The sequence below is a fragment of the Marmota marmota genome, unplaced genomic scaffold (genome assembly GCF_001458135.2).
Source record: "Marmota marmota marmota unplaced genomic scaffold, marMar, whole genome shotgun sequence".
Lineage (NCBI taxonomy): Eukaryota > Metazoa > Chordata > Mammalia > Rodentia > Sciuridae > Marmota > Marmota marmota.
Window position 1 is genome coordinate 10,174,517 of NW_026000240.1, and position 21,096 is coordinate 10,195,612.

The following is a 21,096-nucleotide window of genomic DNA, read 5'->3' on the forward strand; positions in this document are numbered from 1 at the left end:
GGGTACATTTTCAGTGGTCTTCATAGGAGACCATCTTGAATTTAAAGCAATAAAGTAACAGAACCAAGGATTCAGCCAGGTGGGTCTCCGGTGTCCATTCGGAGTGGCACACAGTTCCCTCCCGTGGAGATTATAAGTCCCTTGGCTACAGTCACGCAGTGAGAGAGTGGCAAAACCCAACAGGAAACTCAGACCTCCAGCCCTGTAGTGTCACATGACTTCTGCTTGGATGAGGGTAGGAGAGAGCAGGGGAGACCACACTGCAGCTGAGCTTGAACCAGAACCGTCTTCACGATTCCCGCCTAGTAGTCGGGATCTCCATAGGACCAAGGGGCTGTGCTGACAGGAAGGACCTCACATGTGCCCTGCTTTGCTGTACTGGGTCCCCACCTTGCACCAGTCCCCAGCCATGGGCTCACACAGGCTCTGAAGATAAAAGTGAGGTAGCATGTGGAGGGCTGAGCACGAAGGCAGACAGGGCTGATGTCCCCAGCCTTGTGCGTGGGAAGGATGGGTGCTGCCCAGCGAGGTCCGGGCCACAAATGCTCAGGACACTGAGCCAAGCAGGAGTATCTTCCTAAAGCCATGCTTTGTAAAGATGTCCTCAGAAAATCAAACTCACCACAAGCAAGGCTCAAGAAGGCCAAGGGTTTCACGCCTCAGCTCTCCAGCAGCCTGATCAGGGCAGGGACCTCTCCTCTCTTTGGCTCTGTGACACTAATAAAATAGGAACATGAACAGCAATCTCGCAGGACTGTAGAGTGGGTTCCAGACCTTGCGGCAGATGGGAATTATTTTGAGGATCTTTAAAAATTATCCATACTCAGTTCCTCCCCTACCACCCAGGGACATTGATTTAATGACTATGGAGAAAAGTGCTTAAAAGGTGCCCGGCTTTTAGCAAGCCATTAATAATGTTAACTCTAATGACTGTTTTGTCCATCTTGCCCATCACCCTACTTAATCATTAACTTCTAGTTCCTGGGTTACATATCCCCTTGAAGCAGCCAGGTACACGCCACCTTTATCCATCAGGGCTGTCTGTCATTCTGTGTTCCTTGGAGCTTACCACCACACCACAACAGGTTCTGCTCATTTCTTCCCATCTGGTGAGTGTTGAAAAACTAGAATTTAATATTGCTTTACTCATTCTGAAAACTGTTTTTTCTTTGTACATTTAGTTCCTGTCCCAGCTTGACCTAAACCATGTCAAACTGAAAGTAACCATTCGATATATCTTAACCTTGACTATTTGAATCCCTTTTAAATTTTTAAACTGTACTCAGGATCAAATAATAGAATAGATGCATTAATTGTCATGAAAATTGTGCAATTATATAATGTATTCTAAATATGGTATTTGTCAGAATAAAATTTCTAACAACATTTGAGCTGCACTATATATTTCCATATGCTATTTTGGATGTTTAAATTGGCACTGATTCAGCTCAATAGACTAAGGGTCTCCAATCTGCTAGCCATAGAGCTGGGTGTGAAGACAAATTACCAGAAGCTTGTGATGTAGTGGCAAAAAACACATATGTAGAACACAGATATCCTCTAGCCACACACTGACCTGGGTTTTCCCACCTCCAATATCAGACCCAGTCTCTCTAACTGTTCTGCAAAGTAAGTTAGAACAAGAACAAGTGAAAAGTGCTCTCTTCTTGAATACAATGCTATGACTACCCTCTTATCACCTAACTTTCTTAAAAAGTAACCCAAGTGTTGAAAAGATTCATATGAATATTCACTATAGCAATTTTGACATCAAGTTTGCTTTTTAAGTGATTAATGCAAATCCACAGGGTCCTATATGATGTTTTGACAAGGATAAGTTATGTAAAGTTTAACAGGTTAAACATACTTCTCTCTTCAAACATTTGCCATTCCTTTATGGTGAAAACCTTCAAAGCCTTCTAATCTTTTGAAATATACAAGACATTACTGTTACCTGTAGTCACCCTACTGTGCAATAGCATATCAGAGCTGTTTGCTCCTGTCTAACCGGCCTTCTTACTCCTAAGTTATCATTTTCTTATAATCGCAAAAACCAGGAATAGCCTATATTTCAATAATTGGTTAACGACCAATTTCACAGAATGTTGTATATTTGAAAAGCACATTGTTTTTTGTTAAAAAATGACTTAATGACATAGGAAAGTAATTTTAGTGGTAAAATTATAGAATTTTCTAAGTTTTCAAACATTTCTGATTTTTTATTTATTCATTTTTTTAGTAAACACTCACTGCTTATAGTTAAGTTCCTTCACATCCTATTTCTTTATTTTTTTTACTTGGAATTAATTTATATTTTTATTTCTTAGAACATTTTTCCATTTAAGTGAGATTGCCAAATTCAGAATATTAAAATGTCTAGTAAAACATGTACTTTACCTATCAATGGTATTTGAAAAATTATATCAAACGTCTTGCCAAATCAGTAAAATATATATGTTGTTTTAGGGAACAATAGCTAAAGGATATTAACAACACCCTTCTTAATCTTAATTTTTAGTATTAATTCTCTAAAATTATAACTAGTTTCCATGTGAGATACCTCATTCACATTTTCTATTTTTTAAAGAAAGAGAAAGAGAGAGAGAGAGAGAGAGAGAATTTTTTAATATTTATTTTTAGTTTTTCGAGGACACAACATCTTTTTTTATTTTTATGTGGTGCTGAGGATCGAACCTGGGTCCCCACTGTGCTAGGCGAGCGCTCTACCGCTGAGCCACAATCCTAGCCCCACACATTTTCTTTAGGGAACAGATTTCTACTTTAAATTAATTTGTCTATTTATTTAGATGGTCATCACCTCACCCTCCCTTCCCTCCAAAAGGTATCCTGAGTCATCAGTATTAGTTTCTATTCATAATGATTTTTCCCAGAAAAGACAACTGGGTGCATCATGCCCAGGGAGATTGGCCAGCAGGGTAGCTGTGTTAACCAGGGACACAAGGAAGACGCTGTCCAAGAGTGGACCTCTGAGCAGTGACCCCACTGAAGTGACGTGACCCAGCCTTGCTCCTGGCTGCCATATTTGCTGCTGGTGCTGACTCAGCCTCCTGCCAGTTTAAACCCCACACACCTGGAAGCCTCCGCCCTCCGGACTCTGTAGGATGGCACCCCCATGCTCTGCTCTAGTTCTTCCTTGACCTTTGTCTCAGTGCCCATTTTGTCCTGTGGACCTTGCAAGTGTGCCCTTTAGGATTTGGAATCCCTCCAAAGACATGCTTTCTTGCCAGTCCTGCTCATCTACGTTGGACCCAGTGCCCAGCACCATGTTTTGTATTTGGGAAGCACTGGTTGATGGGTTGTTTTCTTGAGTTTTAATTAAATGTGTCAGGCAACCTTGATTAAAAATGCAGACTGGGAACATTCCCCCGAACTACGCTTTCCAGGCTGTTTAAATAGTATTGCCAAGGAGTATCTAGACCTGTGGATAGACTCACGATGCCTTCCATCTTTTGGAGAAATGAGCTGGTATTTTCCCAGCCCACACCCCACTCGGAATCCCCTTACCTGTTCTACCAGAGTAATTAATAATGTGTTTAATTAAAACTTCCCTCTCTTCTTCCATAGAAAAAAATGTGATTGCCTAACTCATTGACTATTGAAAGGAGACGTAAGAAGGAATATTCTGGAACGTGTTAGAAACATGAACATTTTCTTATAAGGAATCTGTGGCAAAAGAGAGAATGTACTTCTATAATCTTTTTACATCCTTCAAAATATTTCTAAGCCTGCACTTGAAAGTCTGTTGCCTTGCATGCATTTGCCTTCCCTGGCCATCTGCTGCTCTGTTTTTATTGAATGTACTTCTTTCCCAGACATCTTCTTGGGCCTGTGTTAATCATCAAGGACAGCAGAGCAGAGAGGAACACGGCCATTTACTTGGGAACAAATGATAACAATTGCAGCGGAAACACATACACAGTTGCCGAGCAGAACATACGCCTGGTCTGGGTGCTAGTTAACGCATTTATTCGGTTTAACTGGTTTCTTTCCCTCTTCCCTCGACATATCTCACAAGGCCCAGATCGTTGATCACTATTTTAGGCCCTCTCTGCTCCAGGCAGGACCCTTGCTAGGAAAAGCTGCTTTGAACAATTGTTCATTTGATATGATTTAAAAGGGTCTGGGAAGCTAGTCTGTCCCCCTACAATTTTCCCAGTTGTTTCCTGCAAAGAGCAGCCCCTGAATAGAACAGGGGTTTTAAATGCTATAATTAAGGAGATTTTAAGACTTTAAGAGACTGAAATTCGTCATTGTTTATCTTCCTTCCATCCTCTCCCTTCATCCCTGCCTTCAACCCTTCTTTATCCTCTTTTCTGTAAACATTTACAAAATGCTCATCCTTGACACAGTCTATGGAAGACAGCAGCATGAATCCAAATATGTCTCGGTGCTCAAGAACCCAAAGAAGAGTGCCCAGGACAGACTAGTCCACAAGTTGCAGCACTCCAAGACTGTGCAGAAGGTCATGAGAAAGAAGACAGAAAGGTTGTCGATTCCCCAGAGGAACTGAGGAGGTGCCCCCTGGGTCTGTGGTTACAGGACACAAACTCCCCCAACCTCACCCTTTACCCCCTACAGTTCTGTTTTCATGCAACTTTCTAAAAGCATTATTATGCTCACAAATATAAGGATTGCTGGGTTCCTTCTACAATTGCATAATACCCAGACCTCATTAGTTGAGTCAGAATGTGAAGGTCATCACACCTTGATCCCACAAACTCTGAGGATGCTCTTTCTTTACTTTGAACTCGTGGGAGAGTTATCACAATGTCACATCTTTTTATATTTTCTCATTTGCTAATGTCAAGTGCATACTCAGCACATGCATGTGTAAATGAGAAAAATGTTTGAAAATATCTATCAGAAAAGGCACCAAGATATTTTCCTCATTGCATCTTTCCAAAACTCCAAGGGAGAAGACTGGTTTATTAGCTTAATATTAGTCTTATTTCATTTAGAAATGGGTAAGGATGGGTTAGAAAAATACATCTCCAAAAAATTCAAACCTTATTTTGGTTTGGGGTGTTTTGTTTTCCTTCAGAGGTGCACTGTCAATGAGGAGTGGAACAATTCTATGTGCTCTTGTTTTTCTCCTTTGTCCACCTTCTGGAGACTAACCCTATATGCTGAATTAACTGTAATTCTGTACATCTACTCATCTACTCATGCATCATCTGGAGTGCAAACAGCTTGTCCTCCACTGATTATGCAACACTGGAACAAACTAATCAATTATTATTTTAAGAGTTTCTAAAGATAGTAATTTAATGACATAAGATCCTAACATTTTAAAATAAAAATAAATATTTATTGTTTACTCTGAGCTGAGCATGTGCCAGCACAGGGCACATGGAGATGAAGTGACCACAGAGGTGCTCCTGCCTCATGGAGGCGGCAGCTGCATTGGAGGCACAGGTCCTGAGGCAGCCACACAGAGGACCAGGAGCACCAGGAGGTGGGTGCAGCCGGCACCACAGCTAGCTGGAGGTAATCTGGGGAGTTCCCCTGGAGGAGAGGCCAACCAGGTGAGATTCTGTATCAAGGCAAAGGGGTGGGAGCTTCTCCTGGACCTTAGCTAAGGCACAGATGAAACAAGTACAAGGCGTGAGTGGAAAGTGTCAACGGATGTGACATCATTGTCACATAAAGTGTGAGATTGAGAGGCACAAATGGAGAAGCTGGAGGGAGAGATTGGAATGGGATCATGGAACCATCTTAATACAGAGGGTGAACCATCTCACCCTCCAAACACAGCTGTGGACAGATGGGTCATTTTGGTTGCCACTGGCAGAGGACAGATGAAGGCAAACTGGAGGCAGGAGAATCAGCTGTTGGTTATGAGAGGTGAGGAGGATGAGTGGTCTTCAGAAAGTGGATGCCGAGTTGGATTAAAATTCAAGAGACTTTGTGGGAAGAGAGCCAGGGAAAAAGGAAAGAGGTGTCAAAGAGACCCAGAGATGTGCACCTGAGGGGACAGGGGGCAGGAAGGAGGACAGGAAGCATTTCAGACTACAGCGTAACTCCAGGGAAGTTTCAGCCAGACTAAGAGTGTCCCCAAGCCAAAATGGCCATTGAAGGAGTTGGTATCTTGTCATGGTGTGCATTGATGATAATAGCCCACAGGGAACATGACCTGGGCTCCCAAGGATATGGTGGCACATCCAGAGAGAAAGCTCCCTGCACACGTCATAGACCTGAGAGGTGCTTGTCTGAGGCCTCCTTGGCATTGGAAAGAGACTGGGGAGGCTTGGCCACTACTGAGGGGACTTGTAAGTGGATGTAGAACTGGAAAGAAAAAACAGGGTGGCCTGAAGTTTCTGTGTGAGAACTTAGTATGATAAGCAAATTCAGAAGAAAAATGAGAACATTTCTTAATGTGGAAGATTCATGCCAGTCAGCTGGGGAGTTGGGAGTTGTTTTTGTTTTGTTTTGTTTTTATACAGAAAACAGTTTAAATTATACTGTAGGGTTTTTTTCTTCCTGAAAAAGAGGAAAAATTTTTCCTCAGAATTTTTCTCTTACCAAAAAGTTGTAGTGAATGAAAAGAAAGTATAGAAATATTTGCATCAGATTGCACTAAAGATTTATATGCAAACAAGTTGAGCAGAATGTATTCTTCATTTTGACTATTCCCCCAATACCTAATTAGTAGCACAAGTCACAGCAGAAAGGAACCTTATGAGAGGGGGCAGAATATCACAAATCATGGCAGCCAGCCATTTGTCAGACTGCTCTCCAGATCCATGAAAATCAAGGTCTCAGAATGATTTAGGCTTTTCTGTTCCAGAAAGCACTTTCCGCACTATTTATGAAGCACAAGGAGATTAATTGAATCCCTTATGTGCACACATATGTATTATGTTTTGCTGTAAAAATATCAAATGCATTCATCTTGGCCATGCTAAGTGTGATTTATTCAAAAAATTAGAATTCAGAGTCATAAATCTATGGCCATGAGTATCTCCAAAAATTTGTTTCACAAAATAATATTCTCAGTAAAAAAAAAAATGCCCGAGATTGTCCAAATGCACATCCTTGTTTGACTAGGAAGGTGATTTTTAGTAATCTCTATCATTTTGTTCTGTGCATCTGTTTTCTTTGAAGCCTGGCAGAAATGGTGGGCAGCGTGGGTCTCCAGCAGGCATCAGTGTTGAGGTTGATGTATCTGAGAAGTCCTCTGTACATGAGGTCTCTCCCTGAAGATGAGCAGGGTACCATGCAAATCCTTAATTCTTGTGAAGTGTGGAAAAACATTTCTGCCCTCTGGGAATGTATCTTCAGAGATACATCGTTTTAGACTGGGAAACAGATTTGGCTTCAGCATTATCCTTGGATCTATGAGATTTAATTGATTCTAGATTTATGTTAATTATCTGCATTTATTCCTGTTTCGGTCCCCAAAACATATATTCACTATCTATTCCTCTCTCTGAATCTCTTCTCGAATGATGATCTTATTTGGCTTGTTGAATTTCAATGTTTTTATCACAGAAAAAAAGGGAAAATTTATATATATAATATATAATAAATAATACATATATATGTATTATTTATCAGGTATCAAAAAAGTAGAGTGGTCTAGCTGCCTTAAAGAGGCATGATTATGGAATCAAGTTCTGTCACAGGAATGAACAGGTCCTAAGGATGCACAGGAGAAATACATGTAAGGCCTATTATTAGTAGCTCCTGTACTTCATAAGTCAGGAAGAGCCACGCAAAAGAAGTAGAGACTCTCAGATTTTTACTCAGAAATGATGTGAACTGATCATTTGTTTATGTCAGGCCAGTGCCTGACCCTCATGCAGAATTGGCTCTACCCTGTAGGAAAGAGAACCCTTCAACACTGACACCCAAACAGTGGGCTCCCCTGTGTTCTGCTCCACGCTTTGTGTCTTGTTCACATGGGCCAAGTTTAAAAAACAAACATCGAGAGGGAGGTGGTCTCCAGGAGCAGAATGTGAGGACTCTTCCACCAACCACGTGGAGAAAGCCAGGGTTATTGAAGATTCTGTCAATTTTAGTCTTGAAGCCAAAATTCCAGTTAAAAAGGGCACTTAGCAAGGAATCTTGCCTCTCTCTTCCCTCCTGGAGAACAGGGACTCAGAAGGAAATGCACTGGGTGAAATTATGTTATGTCCATGCACAAGTATATCGCAATGAATCCCACTTTTATATATAATTAGACTGCATTAATTAAAATAATGCTAATAGAGGGGAGATCAGCAAAGTAAAGCCAGCAAATCAGGGGGAGGGAGAGGGGAGGAAAAGGGAAGGGAAGGGGAATGAGATAGATGTGTGTGTGCAAGTATGACAGAATGAATCCCACTATTACACATAATTATAATGCTCGAGTAAAAATTGAAAATAACAACAACAACAAAAAATGTTTTGGTGGACGGAGAAAGTAAGAATCATATCCTTATTTCTCAAGTTGATTGGGTGGTCACCTTCATTGTGACGCTGGTGAATTAAAATCACATTGTCTGTCTCCTCATATTTTTATTTATTTCACTGAGGTCATAGGATTTAGAAAGTTAAATAACATGAAATAGGAAAAACAAGACTTAAAGAAAACAATCAAATTTCATTAACTAAGCAGATACATCTTACATTGATTTTCTAAGCAACCAGAGTAGAATGACTCAGTTCAGGTTCCTCCAATTCTCCCCTGCTCCCCACCCATTACCATTATCAGTCAGTATCTTCATATCAAAGAAAACATTGGGCCTTTGGTTTTTTGGAATTGGCTTGCTTCACTTAGCATTATCTTCTCCAACTTCATCCATTTACCTGCAAAGGCCATGATTTTATTCTCTTTTAATCCTGAGTAATGTTCCATCGTGTATACATACCAAAGTTTCCCACTGAAGGGCATCTGGGTTGGTTCCACAATTTAGCTATTGTGAACTGTGCTGCTATAAACATTGATATAACTGTGTCCCTGTAGTATGCTGTTTCTAAGTCCTTTAGGTGTAAACCGAGGAGTGGGATAGCTGGGTCACATGGTGGTTCCACTCCAAGTTTTCCACGGAATCTCCATACTGCTTTCCATATTGGCTGCACCAATTTGCAGTCCTGCCAGCAATGGATGAGTGAGCCTAGGCACAGATGGACTTAACCACCTCCTCAACCAAGGCTTTTCTCCCACTTTCCACCAACACTTATTGTTGTTTGTATTCTTAATAAATGACATTCTGACTGGAGTGAGATGAAAGAGTAGTTTTTTTAAAAAATATATTTATTATTTAGTTGTAGCTGGACACAATAGCTTTATTTTATTTTTATGTGGTCCTGAGGATTGAACCCAGGGCCTCGCACGTGCTAGGCAAGCGCTCTGCCACTGAGCCACAATCCCAACCCCAAAAGTGTAGTTTTGATTTGCATTTCTCTAATTGCTAGAGATGTTGAACATTTTTTCATATGTTTGTTGATTCCTTGTATATCCTCTTCTGAGAAGTGTCTGTTCAGTTCCTAAGTACATGTATGAAGACACAAATGGTGTGAAAATATTTTGTGTACAATCAGTGACTTGAGAAATTGTGTTCTATATGTAATATAAAATGAATTGCATTCTGCCATCATTTAATAAAAAATAATTTAATAAAAAAAGAAAATATGGTATGCATATGCAATGGAGTTCTATTCAGCCATAAAGAAAAATGAAATTTCATTTGCAGAAAAAATGGATGAATCTTGAAACCATTATATCAAGTGAAATAAGTCAGACTCAGGTCAAGGGTTGTATGTTTTCTCTCATATGTGGAAGCTAGAGAGGAAAAAGGAAAAAAAGGAGAGTAGTGGATCTCATGAAAATCAAAGGGAAATCAGTAGAGGAAACGGACCAGGGGCTGAGAAGAGAGAAAGGAAGAGGGAAGTATTGAAAAGTGACATCAACCAAATTATATAGTCATGTTGTATGCATTTATGAAAATATAACAAATACCATCATTATGTACAACTATAATGCACCAATTTAAAAAAATCCACTTGGTCAATGGCTTTTTGTCCTTGAAAATATTCCTTGAATTTATTTGCTAATTTTTTGTTTACAGATTTTGTATTTATATTGTCATGTAAATTTCTGTGCGGGTCTATAATTATGAAATACTGATGTTAAATGCTAAATGTTAGCTATGTAAAATAAATTGGGAACATTTCCCATAAAAAAAGAAAGATTGAGTTAAATTAGTCACGTAAGAGATACACACATCAGTCTCTCAAGGAAAACTAAATTTTTGCACAAAAGAAATATTTTTGGTGAGCCATGGTGTAGGGTCGTGCTTTACATAATTGGGAGTGTTCCTGCCAACCAGCCCACTGAGGGTTCCTGCCTCATAGTTTATTTGACTTATGTTTGGATAAGTGAAGCAACTCACTGAAGTTTTAAACATAGTTTTGAGTTCTCTTCTGCTAAGATTCTAATAGTTTGTATTTCGTGGTCCGCCCTCTCTGCCTCTCCTCTTTCAAACCATCTCTTAGCTATGTGACCTTGAATGAGTCACTGGTACCCCTGTGCCCTGCAGGCCTCCCTCACTTGCAGACTGGAGACCAACACTAGTGGTTTTGTGGCTGGGATTTTATTGTGTAATTCCCCAGCAGGAACTCATCTCTCCTTTCCCATAAGACCAACAAGTTTCACTGGCCCCAGAGAATGAAATGAACTCAAGGAGGTTATTGGTGCTGACAATCAGCTCTGGTTCCTTGGTTTAAAACTGAGAATGTTTATTAATTATTAATCAACACATGTAACTTGTTAGAAAGATGAAATAATTCATACAGCAACAGCAGGAGTTAAATTATTGAAAGCCTCGAGTCTGAAAAAATTATTGTTTCTAGGGTATAGAACCTGTGCCTAGGCTCAAACAAAAGGTCTGTTTCGTAGCTTCCTTAAACCTGTCCTCAACCTTCCTGGCATATGAGGGGTTCAGAAATGTACCTCTGCTTTTTCCTACAGCAGAATTTTCTGTCTACATAAAGCTCCCATTCTGCAAACCAACTCACCAAAAGTGCCCACAAAACCCCTCTGATTCTAGTCACCCCCAAAAAAGCCTGTTCAAATCCAGTGGCCTTCCCTCCAGTCCACACTGCCCATCTGGACTTAACCACCTCCTCAAACATGCCTGCTCCTATCTGCTGTCGCGGCCTTTCTTCCTACCTGAGACTTCCAGGCTCCAGTATCCTTCCCTTTCTGTCCAACTCTGCACCCCTCTTCAGGCTGTTGAGGAGCCCTGGTTTCCCGGGCACCTGAGCGCATCTGGAAGCTACTGGTTCTGACTCCGCTCACAGGCCTCTTTGACACAGGCTGGTAGGGTGGTTGTGGCAAGGTCCCAGATCATCAGAGTCAGAAGGGACTGCTAAACGCTCAGTCTCCTCAGCTCAGATCCACCCCTCAGTGTTCCAAGAAGTACTTATGTAGCTCCAAAGGCCATTCCAGTTACCTCTGGGGCACAGATGGGAAGTAGGGCAGAGAGCAGGAATGTCCCAATGCCCTCCATTCCCTCCCTGCTCTGTGGGAGTCTGGTCTGGTCTGGATAAGAATAGAAGCAGAAGAACTAGTTCTAGTTTCTATTCAGTCACTTTCTGAATTACTCTTTGATATACCTTGATGAAGGGCTGAAGACAATGCTAAAAGTTCCCATCATTGATGTCACCTCCCTTTCTGATGCATCTTAACTGGGCAAGTGGGCTCCTACCTCTTAGCCCTAAAGATATGGCAAGTTACAATCCTTCCATGTGAGTTTCTTAAAATTGGTCCAAAATCCAGTGAAGTTGAAGAATAATATCAATCACCTCCACAAGATAAACATTCACAAGTTTTTGTTTTTTTTCTTAAGAAGAAAAGTTTCTCAAACCCAGCTTTATTGGGCATATAACTTAGGATAAAAGATTCATGACTTCTATATAGCATAAATTCTTCATAAATAGTATAGTCCCTCAATCAAGACTTTCTCCAAACAGAGATAGTAGATATTATTTCCTTTTCTCTTCTCCTCCTCTCTCTTTTCAGTTTCTTTATATCACATAAACCTGAGTATTAAAGAGACAGAGAATACTATGAGCATAAAAGATAAAGTTAAGATGTGCACAATTTGAACAGATATAAAAGTCATCTTGCTATTGAGATGATTTATTGCTTTAGAAGAATGTGTACTTGTAGAGGTGGAGAGAAAATATCCTGAAGTTTTGTTATCAAGTGAAAACTACAATAGTACCGTAATGATAGTTGCTATGTGTTAGTGCCACGGTGATAATTATTGTATGGTAGGTACGACCACCAATTGGGTGCTGTGCTCTGCTTTTTTCTGGAAATTATTTAATTTAGATCAATTTTCATGTATTTAGGTGGGCATTTTTTTAAATTTCCACTTGGGATATACCATTAATAATATACCATTAATAATTAAGGAAAAATTTAAATGAAGTTTTTTTGAATCTACAGGTCTTAAGGCAACTGGTTATTCTCAAGAAAAATGTCATTGGACTTAATCAATTTTAAATTCTGGTTAACAGAGCTATGTGTGGTGGTGACATTTGAATCATAGCTACTTGGGGGTCTGAGACAGGAGGATCTCAAGTTCAAGGCCAGCCTGGGCAATAGTGAGAGTCCATTTCAAAAGAATCTCTGGTTAATGATTAGAGGACTGATTTTATTTTATGTAAATTTAATCACAATTATTTAAAGCCACCCACATATTTATAAAAAATTATGCAATTGGTCTGTTCAGTCTTCACTAATTTGTGTTAAGGGATATATCAGGGTTTATATTTTAATATCAATTTCTCTTTATTCAGGGAAAAATAAATTAAATGTTTAATTATAAAGATGCATTGATTCCTAAGGATGATGAAAGACAAAATGAAGGATTTAATGATAAAAAAGATCATTGTAGACATATCATATTTTAGATTCAAGGCAATGTTTTTGACCTTTCTATTTAATATAGGTAAAACTGATGTTTGTAACTAATTTCTCTTCTCTAAAGCTACCTCCTAATATTTTAGCTAAATTGGTCAGGCAAATTCATCTTGCATCTTATTCTTGAAGGTTTTCTGGTGTTGGATGGCCCTAGGAAACTCCTACATCATGCAAAATACTAACTTTATTCCATGAAAGCCTGGCAAGCTGTTTCCCAGGCGTCTGTGCTGATATCTGAAGGCAGAGGGAGCCTTAATAAGAGTTATATTTGGCTTATCCAAACTATCAACAATCTTGCAAGATCAAGCTCCAGAAGCTGCATCTGTGAGACTGGCCTCTTCAGGGGGAATCTCATCAGGAGGTAGAGGCGAAAGGATGCATCCCAGAGCAGGGCCACCCATCTGAGGCTACTTGCTATTGGCTAGTGACAAGTGATGACACTGTCATCAGTGTTTGTGAATACGCCCAACCCTGGTGCCAAGCTGACACTGTAGTAAGAGTAATGTATCTCTCAGTCCCAAATTCATGAGGGAATGTGAGAAATGAAAGTGTATTTCAGCAAAACAATCATGCAAAGATACATCTTCCTTCCTTCCTTCCTTCCTTTCTTTCTTTCTTTTTTTTTTTTGGTACCTCAGATTGAACTCAGGGACACTCGACCACTGAGCCCCATCCCCGGTCCTATTTTGTATTTTTTTAGAGACATGGTCTCACTGAGTTGTTTAGTGCCACGCTTTTGCTGAGGCTGGCTTGGAACTTGGTATCCTCCCACCTCAGCCTCCTGAGCCACTGGGATTGCAGGTGTGCACCACTGCGCCCTGCATAAACATACATCTTAACAAAACAAGCAGAAACTGTTCTGGGTTTAGTTCTGAGGTGTTGGGCTTTTCTGTTTGTTTGTTTTTGGTGCTGGAAATTGAACTCAGGGGTGCTTTATCACTGAGTTACATCCCCAGCCCTTTTTATTTTTTTTTTATTTTGAGACAGGACCTCGCTAACTTGCTGACACTGGCCTTGAACTTGTGCTCCTCCTGCCTCAGCTTCCCCAGTAGCTTTGACTGCAGGCCTAGGCCACCTTGCCTGGCCCTAAAATGTGTATTTTGATTGGGGAAAATATGGTTAGAGGAAAATAGAAAAATTTGAATACTCTCTGTATCCACTTTTTGCATTTTATACAAATAACAAAAAGGTTAATTAAAAGAGATCTTTTGTGATCTTCAGTTTCGTTTTTCAGGGGAACATTAGCATTTCTCAGTCTCCCGAGTCAAAAACAAGTTTGTGAGACGTTTCTTCCTTAACCTTCAAGGAGAAACACAAGATCAGCAAACCGCATGAACTTAAGTGTACATGTGCAAACTAAACTATTTATATCTAATCTCACAATCACAGGGAGACAGAAGACAAATGATTTAGTTTATATTATATAGAAAGGAGGGGAAAAGTCTTAGTATTTAAAACTCAAATTCTTGTAGGCATTTCTGCCAATTCCCATTAACAGTAATAGTAATCTCTTCATTGCTCTCTTCCCTTGAATTATCAAACTTTTGGAATAGCCTGCCACAAATGCTTATTTCTTGTCCCACCCTAGGGCTGAGAACCGAACTCAGGGCTGTGTTAGGCAAGCACTGTGCCACTGAGCTAAATCCCCAACCCCACAAATGCATATTTCTTATGTAAGGGGGATGTTTTTGTTTCTGTTATCATCTTGGTCATGACACATGGGTTGAATTCTGTGTCAATGTAATTACAAAGCACAGTCTTGGGAGGCAAGATGCGAGAATCACAAAGGAACAGGAATTACGAGACTGGGGTTATCATGGCAACCCAAGTCCTCGTAATGCATGGCAACCTTACAGGAATCCGTGCTGGCAATGTTAGGGGAATTTGTGCTGGAGGCAGCGGCCTGTTTACATGGGCGTATTCAAACCTGTGCTGTGTGTTGTTCAGGCAGAGGACTGTAAAGAGGGGGATTTGTTTTTGATGTTTGTTGACAGTTGCGAGTCCCCCTCCCTTTTCCTTCTGTCTGTTCCACCTCTGGGCATGCTAGTGGGAGAGCCAGACATGCCCTGCTTTGCACAGGCAGAACATTCAGGCCACTGGGGAATTCTCCCTGCAGCCCTGTCCCCAGCCACCATCAAAACTCTAGGCTGGCAACCCTTCCACCTCTTTCAGATCACTCCTGGACCTGCTTAGGAGCCCCCTGCTCTCCTGCGAAAGCCTCTTTATGTGAGTAATAAAACTTTGCATACCGTCTTGCTGTGTGAGCATCAGCATTTAAACCAAACTGTGAGTGTAGTCCAGCTCCCTCTCTAGACCTAAGCATTTCTACAGGGACATTTCCGTATATGCACACAATGAGACTTCAGATCTAGGCTGAATTTCTATGGGGGATGCTTACTTATTACCCTGCTCACAGGAAGAGGTCTCAAAACTCAATGTAAAGACAGAAGAGAACAGAGTAATCTAAATATGTGTCCTGAGCCCCTGTCAAAGATGTACAGGAAGGGGACAGTGATAGTCAAATGGCTAAAAAGTCTTTTGGGAAATTAAGGACATGCTGAGAAAAAAGATCATCACTTTTGAAATAGCACCTAGTAAATGTTTCTTTTTCTTCTAAACACAAGCAAAGCTTTTAAAATCCCAGCCGTTAACTACAGAGAAGGCCGTGGAGTCTCTGCTGGGCAAGCACAGATGGCGATTAACGCAGGTTCTCCCACTATCACCAAAATCACAGCAAGAGCAGAGTCTGACTGATGAGCTAAAACCAATGGGTAAAGTCTATGCACACTGATGCATGTGGAAAGCCCAAGGCTGCCTCTGTCCCCTCTGGAGTTCAAGGTCACATCAGCTTGCTAAGGGCAAAGTATTTAGGTCAGATGCACTAGATGGAATTTAATCACAACATGCCCATGAAGAAAGACGTGGATTTTGTGAGATGATAAGTGGAACATACCAGTCATTTTTATGTCTTCAGCAGCCATGTGCACTCTTTTTTAAAAAGACTATATTTCAAAAAATCTATCCAGAGTGGCTTTTCTGGATCATTCCACTTCTAGAGGAATCTCTGAGGTTGAGGTCCTTGGATACACTCTCCAATTTGTATCTTGGTCTCTCAGAGAAATAACTGTTCCTTCTGAAATATGTTACAGCCCAGCCAACTCCCTCAGGCGATAGTAACATCTCATTGCTATATAAATGTTCAGCAGAGGCAGAAGGAATAATCACATTCAGGGGATAATTCTGATGGATTGCAGTTTAGGGTCTTGTTAAAGATTATTAAGGATTATATCCTCCAAATGATTTATCCATCACAGTAGGAACAAATATACTAAACAGTTTGAGAATGAGCACTGCCATTTTAATTAGGTGAGCACTGAGTTGTTAAAACCCAAACAGACAGTAATCTTGATCAATACTCACTGGAGGCACTTAGAAGTATTTTTAAACAATACAATCTTTGTGTAATTCAAGAATAGCTACTTAAGGATTTCTAGTTAACATTTTTCCTGCTTACCCCAAATATTCTTTCTACCATCTTTAAGTGAATGAAGACAAATAGATATAGACATTCTAGCTCCTGAGTGTGGGATTATTTAAACATTATACTGGTTTTTTAGACAGCAAATGCAATAACTTTAATTATATCATGGGAAAGTTATGATTATGTGAGAAAGACCAAATGACTAAGAATCCACTTGTAGAAGCAAAAAAAGATAAGTGAACATAAAAACCAGAAATGTGTTTCATTAGGCACCTCCTAAAAGAAAATCAGGAAACTGCAAAGCAAATTACTTCCAAAGACATCTTGGTATCATATGACTGTGCCTATAACAATATTGGATTAAAGAGTAATAATCCTCTGTCTATACCTACTTTGAAGATAATATCTACAGATAATGAGAAGAAATAAAAGTCCAGGCTGTAGGTAATTGTTTTAAGAGACAGGAGGGCACTTTGCAGAGCTGTAATTAGGATTGTGGGACTCAAAATCCAATTTTGTTAACAGTATGGGTTTTTATTCTTTCCCTCAATCAATTATTCAAGCCCATTTCAGGAATGTACACAATGAACACAGTCAAGGTACAGTGATTTTGGAGGACATGAAATTGTCCAGAGATGCACTAAGAGTAATTTAGTCTGCACTGGAAAGTTTCCAGCAAATGAGCGTTTGTTAGAAGTTCTATAATGCTTAATTTTCTTCCAATTAAAGTCTTGGCACGAGCTCAGCACTTTAGTGACTCTCAGTAGGAGCAGCCTGAGCATATCATCTGAAGGCATTTGACACATTAGACATTCAGTTAGTCTTGGAAACCAAACACAAAAATAGCAACTCTCTATCTATTGAGCATCTCTCAGGCCATTACATATATAATCTCATTCAACCCTAGGAAAGCTCTGTAACCCCATTTTTTAAGAGGGGGACATTGTGACTTTAAGCGATTCCATGAGCCCTTGTGTCACTCAGTGGATAAATGGAAGGCCCAGGTTTCTCTCCATCAAACTCTCCTTTGCAGGTTCACATGGATGACGGGAAACTGCTCTTGAGTCACACTGAGGGGTTCGCTTTATGTTCTTGTTATTTTTCTGCTTACGAGGTGCTGTGGACGGAATGCTAGCCCAACCCCCTTCAGATATTGAAGCCCAATTCCCAATCTGGTGGTCTTTGAAGGTGGGCCTTTGGAAGATGATTAGATGACATCCCGAGAGTAGACACCCTGTGATGGGATTAGTGTCCCCAGGAGGGGAGGAAGAGGCAGAGGCTGGAGGCTCTCTTCCCACAAGGAGGATACAGCAAGAAGACAGCCAGCCATAGCCGTCAAGAAAGCCCTCACCTTGAGATGCTGCAGTGCCTTGGGCTTGGACCACCCTGCCCACAGAACTGTGAGCTACTGAATTCTATTGTTTAAGCTGTCCTATCTTTGGTGCCTTCGCTATAGCAACTCAGCTAAGACTCGAAGCTGAGGCTGAGGCTCAGTGATGGGGTTGTGTATCAGCCCCTCTGGCTGCCTTCCCTGGCCCAGGTGTGGTGGGCAGCGCATGCAGTATGTGGGGCAGTTCTGGCTCCATTGATGTGAGGGCTAAGTATAGGTGTCCCCTAGACTGGGTTGGAACCAGAGGGCTGACAGAGCATTCCTTCTGGTGTGTCCTGAGGGTGCTTCCTGAGGGGACACCTGAGAGTTGGTGGACAAGAGGGGGAAATCTGCTCTCGATGCTGGTGGGCACCCTCTAATCAGCAGAGCCTCAACAGAACAAAAATGGGCTGAGGAACAGTGGTCCCCCTCACTACTGGAGCTGGGCCACTTAGTCCCCTTCCCCTGCACATAAGAATCAAGTCTCCTGCCACCAGACTCCAAAGTTTCCAGCAGAGGCTGCCTGGGTCCTCAAGGCTTCTGCCTCAGACCAAGGGTCACTCGGTGGCTCCCTGGCTCTGAGGCCTTTGGACTTGGGCTAAGCCACACTACCAGCTGCACAGCATGCAGAGAGCCTGTGGAGAAGCCCAGCCTCTATAACCACATGTGGCAGTCCCCTGATAAATCCCCTGTCACCTATCTGTATCTATAGCTCTGCCTCTCCTCTCTCTTGCTTACCTCCTGTAGGTTCTGTCCCTCTGGAGAACTCTGATGAATACAGTCCTATCAGCTCTGTGACCTTTCTCAATTTGCCATATGGTTTAGATGTGAGGTGTTCCCCCAAAGCTCACGTGTCATGAGACAATGCAAGAAAGTTTAGAGGGGAAATATTGTGTCACAACCTCATCAGTGCATTGATCCACTGCTCAGGATCAACAGGTGAGAACTGTAGGCAGATAGGGTGTGGCTGGAGGAGGTGGGTCACTGGGGCGTGCCTTTGGAGTTTATATTTTATCCCTGGTGGGTACAGCTCTCTCTCTGCTTCCTGATGGCCCTGTCCTGAGCTGCTGTCCTCCTCCACACCCTTCCGCCAAGATGCTCTGCCTCACTTCAAGTCCAGAGCAATGGAGTCAGCCTTCTGTGGACTGAGACCTCTGAAACCTTGAGCCAAAATAAACTTTTCCTCCTCTGAAACTGTTTCTGTCTGGTCTTTTGGTTAAAGCTATGAAAACACTGACTAAAACATACCTTGTCTGAACTTGTCTTCAGTCACCTCTAAAATGGTAATACTAATAATGGTACTTACTTCACAGGATTGACAAAAATAAATAGTACCTGCAATGCACCTGGTCCTTACTGTGCTGCATTGATGGTCAGCCACCAGACCTACAAAAAGTTGGTATACACAGGCAAAAAGCAGATTTGCTGAAAATAAGATTATGGAGCTTTAAAAGATGTTCTGATTTTTAAAAAATGATTACAAATATTATTGTTTAGCATCAGAGAGATCTATAAAGAGCTGATTTCTACAGACACAGAGCATGAAAAGATAATTTTCAAAAGATAATACAGTAAAAATCATGTATATTAAATCTAATTAGTAATAAAAAATGCACCACAATAACACTGAGATGCTATTTGTTATTTATTAAAGTGAGTTCCCCAAAAATGATACTACTCAATGATTAAATTAGCACAGTAATGAAAGTAACTTTGTAATTACTAAGATAATACTTTGATTGCAACTGAATAAAGTTTTTCAAAAAGTATTAAAATAATATTAATTTTAAACATTAACTCTATCCCCGAGAACTCTAAGGATATAATAAAAAAATGTGAAATTGCTATAGTTACAGATTTTTATTATAGTTTTATTTAATGAGTAAAAACTGAGAAAAATCTAATTGTACATAAACAAATTTTTTTTGTAATAACCATGGTGTCATCCTCTCTTGGTGTATCAACTACCAAATAAAAATAAGGTTATAAAGAGCATGTGGCATAATGGAAAAGTTTATTAAAAAGAGGAAAATGTAATATAAATTGTCTATAGACTGATTAAAGTTAAATGAGAAAGAAATGCCTTTGAAAAATTATTGCAAGAAAATGTGATATATTAATAATTGGGTTAAAATGATGGAATCTGGGGTCATTCTTTTACCATATTATTTATAACTTCAATATTGTACAAAATAAGAAATAATTGATTTTATTAAATCAGGAAGCCAGATAGTGACTATCTTGTGCTCTACATAAAAGTGGCAACTTTAGGACTCCTTCAAGTTTTCCAACTTCAGAAACTAATTTGTAAATTACTATTATTTTTATATGGGTAGAAATAAGAGAATAACAAACAAACAAAAATCCACCTATAAAAGTTATCCTTCTAGATATTTATGGTCATTATTTTTAAAAGTTTTCCAGTCCAATAAATACTTTTTCAAATGAGATAACTGTACACAGGACTAACTATACACTGTATCATTGCTGTGTCCATTTAATATGTTAAAATTTAACCAAATTGATGAATATCTTTAATTTCACATGTGAATGGACCTTGATAATTTGTTTTTTCTAAGTCTGCACACTATCTCTTATGTTTGGGAAGTTTCTTTAGAAATATCCTAAAAGTATGTTTATTGCTATTTTATTACCAAATTTTTTTTTGAAGGGTTTAGAAAAAAGTACTAGGTCAATTACATCAGAGCAGATAACCACAGAGAGCTTTGCATCGTGACAGAGCTAGCTGTTTTAGCAACAGAGGAAACAGACATAAAACAAGGGCCGCTGGGAGAGGGAATGTTCACCTGGCCAATATGCACCAGAGGCCAAGGGCGGAGTGCAGGTGAGGAGAGTCACTCGCACTGTTTCCCAGGGGAGAACCATGGGCAAAGCCTCAACAACAGGGATACACAGGAGAATGGTGACATGTCCTCCAATTCTGCTGAAATCCTTCAATTGCTATTTTTGCTCAGCAATTTTAGAAAATATAAAGCATAGATGATTTTTACTGTTTCATATAACTTTGAAATACATAAGTAATGCTTGTGCTTATCATAAAAAAATTAGGCAAAATGGGCAGATATTGGATTTCTGGTGGAAATTAAAATAGAGCAAGCCTACTGCTATCTTTCCCACTGATTATAACTGAACACTCTGGACACAATATCACATACACACACACACACAAAAAAAAAAATCAAAAAAAAAAACCAAATTCCCTGACAACTCTGAAAGCAGAAAGAAATTTTGGGAAAGGAAGACCAAATAATGTGTGAATTTCCCAATTATTTCCTCTCCTCCATCACT